General features: G+C 48.9%; 1 long non-coding RNA gene across 1 annotated transcript; it reads right to left on the bottom strand.

Moving 5' to 3' along the window:
• Nucleotides 1-336: 336 nt before the first annotated feature.
• Nucleotides 337-1,183, bottom strand: LOC123429760. The gene is made up of 3 exons (XR_006622741.1): nt 1,089-1,183; nt 810-859; nt 337-720 (listed from the first exon to the last, which is right to left on the bottom strand). It is a non-coding gene; the product is annotated as an uncharacterized LOC123429760 (long non-coding RNA).
• Nucleotides 1,184-3,330: the final 2,147 nt, after the last annotated feature.

Below are 3,330 nucleotides of genomic sequence, written 5' to 3' on the forward strand. Positions count from 1 at the left end.
TGATGGCACTGCTGGTATACTTTTGAAGATACGAAGGGATTTTCTTACCTCACCCATAAGGCCGATCTATTCTTTTAACATAATTTGTATTCAGAGTAACAAAATCCAAAAACTAAAAAATGTGCGTTGCAACACAGTATTTTGAATGGAAATTTCATGTAGGAGCATTCATGGAGTCACATGTCCAGTGGCAGAGTTAGGCAAAAGGTTCAGTAGGGAAAAAAAGGGGGGGGGGGGGGGGCGGGTGGCAAAGGATCATGAAAAATCTAAGGGGCCAACGACTATTTTTCTCTGAATCTATGTCTGTTCAGAAAAAAAATCTTCACAAATATTTCAAAGTTGACCACCCCCTCCCAAATCAACATAGCTCCGCAGTTGCACATGTCTATGAACCTTTTTGTACCCATCATATACTCTTATAGTTGCAATACAAGCCTCACAATAAGCATCGCTATGCATTTCCAAGAATACACATGCACATTTTTCTACTTCCTTTATACTCCCTCCGTCCGGAATTACTTGTCGCAAAAATTGATAAGAATGAATGTATCCAGAACTAAAATACATCTATATACATTCATTTATTCGACAAATATTTTCGGATCAAAGGAATACGCCATTGTTTCGTTGTTTATGTTGAGGGCCTCGGACTTTGGTTTTGCCCCGGGCCCCCGAATTCTCAGGACGGGCCCTGGGCACCGCTGTCATCATCATCTTGGCCTGCAGAAAAGAAAAGCGTGTGATTGATTACTAGATGGACTCGAGAGATCGACATGAACATGCATGTGGGAATATTTATTTGTTTTTACCTTGTTCCGCCTCGCTCGATCAGCTCCTGCAGCACCCAGCAGATTGCCGCCTTCAAAGTTCAGGCAAGAAACAAGATGAAGATGATCAAATCTTGGTGAAATGACAGAGAAACAGCAGAGCAAGATCATCAAGGCAAAACTTCGCCAGAACCGAACAAATAAAAAGGCCAAGAAACCTCCAATGGAGCCTTTGCCATGGAAAATCAGAGGAACACGGCACAGATAAAAAGGAACAAAGGGAGATTAATCAAGAGCGATGGATCGTAGATGCAATCATACCATCCATCTCTAGCACCTCTCGTTTCCCTGACCACGGAGAGTTTTGGAGATATTGGCGGGGCTCTGAAACAGCGACGGAGCTCTCTGAAACGAAATTGTCATGGGGTTGGTGTCTACTTTATATGCAGCATACGGGCGAGGGTGAGGAGGAGGAGGGACACGGTCGTGGCTTGATGGATTTTTCCACTATTTTAACCCATAAGACGTAAGTAATTCACAGAATGAACTCGATCTGAAAGTATTTTCGGATCTGACCCTTTTAGAAACGCCAGAGTCCGTGGCATTGCTACTCCACGTAGAAACGCCTGTCTAACGTGGCGTTTCTGGTCTACATTGAAACGCGAGTCTAGCATGCGTTGCAGCCCCAGACCGAAACGCCAATGCCTTTGACGTTGCAACCCAGATGACAAACGCCATGAATGATGGCGTTTCTACCGCTTAGAAGTCGTGCTTTTCCACTCCACCTCCTCCAGCTCCAGCTCCGGTCAGAGTCAGTCCCGCTAGTAGCAGAAGCAGTAGGGTGGAGTGGAGTCCAGCACTGGACCGGAGAGAGGTTTCTACAGAGCCATCATCGTCGTCATCATCAGTGGGGGATCACGGGCGGGGCGGTCACGGGAGGAGGAGGAGGAGGAGGTGGGGATCTTGGCTCCAGAGTGTTCCCTCCGTTTCTTCAGGTGAGATTTTCCCGTCCCACACACACGACGAGAAATCTACCTCCTTTCTGCACGGATTCCGCGGACGGATTTCCTTTCTTTCTTTCTCCCCGGATTCGGTGCATGGAACCACTTCCCCCCTCCGTCCCCAGCAACAACAAGATATCTGCTGTTGCTGCTGCTCTGCTAGTCTGAGGCCCCAATGGCGTCCTCGCTGTCCCCCTCGCCGGGGACCACCAAGGCCTCCCCCGCGGCCGCCTCCCAACCCCGGTCAAGCTGCCCAATGCCACCCCGGCCGACCCGCCGGCGGCCCCGCACGTGCCCTCTGTGGCCGTACCGCCTCGCCCGTGCCCTCCGCGGCCGTGCCGCCGCCGCCGACCCTTTTAGAAATGCCATCATTCATGGCGTTTGTCACCTGGGTTGCAACGCCAAAGGCATTGGCGTTTCGGTTTGGGGCTGCAACACACGCTAGACTGGCGTTCCAATGTAGACCAGAAACGCCACGTTAGACAGGCGTTTCTACGTGGAGCAGCAACGCCACGGACTCTGGCGTTTTTAAAAGGGTCAGATCCGGAAATACTTCCAGATCGAGTTCATTCTGTGAATTACTTACGTCTTATGAGTTAAAACAGTGAAAAAATCCTGGCTTGGTCTCCACATTGGTCAAGATGGTACATGGGCAGGTGGCTGCATTTTCAGTCTGGATGGAGGCAGCAGAAGCAGCTTTTCCAGGTTTCAATTTCCGATCCGGACTTTTTCACAAGCGACGTATGGTGGTGGTAGTCCAAATGAACTGATACAGCATGACGCCATCGGTTCACTTTAACATACCACAAAATTGACACACTAATTTGAAATGGTTTGAGAATATCGCTGCCCTTGGCGCGAACCGCCGGTGGAATCGAATCGAACGCAAGACGAGAGGTTGGATTGGATTGGGGTTGTGCACACCAACGAGCCGAGTTTAATTCTTAGAATTGACGGATGATACTTATTTGAAAAATTCTGAGGACCATGTTTATCTTGGTACTCATACTGAAATGACCGTATGCATCCCTAGTTGGTGTAGAGGCCGGGAAGTGAAAATCTCTTCCATTTTTTTAAGCAAAGAGAGCCTTGGCTCAGTGGTTGGGCAGACCAACTACCCGAATTCAATTTTAGAATTGACAAGTGATGCACAGGGAGTTTTCTTCCATTTATTGAGGACCAAGTTTGACGTGTGGTGAGACCATTCATCAAAAAATCTTGATATTCATTTAAAAAATTCTGATAACCATGTTTATCTTGATACTCATACTAAAATGGCCGTATGCATCCCTAGTTGGTGCAAAGGCCGGGAAGTGAAAATCTCTTCCATTTTTAAGGCGACGGATCCGCCAAAAAGATCCCACGAACCGATCAAAAGGTGAAGGCGAGATCGGATGATGAACCTATCACGCATGGCGGCCGGTGCCCCCTGCCGTTTTTCCGGCGCTCAAGAGTTCGCCAACAGAGAGATGACCGCGGAGGCGATTGGAGGAGGTGAGCGCGGTGAGGTGGCTACCGGGGCTTGTTCGGGTTCAAGAGGGGTTCACGGCGGGGGTGCTGTC

The sequence above is a fragment of the Hordeum vulgare genome, chromosome 2H, assembly GCF_904849725.1.
Source record: "Hordeum vulgare subsp. vulgare chromosome 2H, MorexV3_pseudomolecules_assembly, whole genome shotgun sequence".
In the NCBI taxonomy this organism is placed as follows: Eukaryota; Viridiplantae; Streptophyta; class Magnoliopsida; order Poales; family Poaceae; genus Hordeum; species Hordeum vulgare.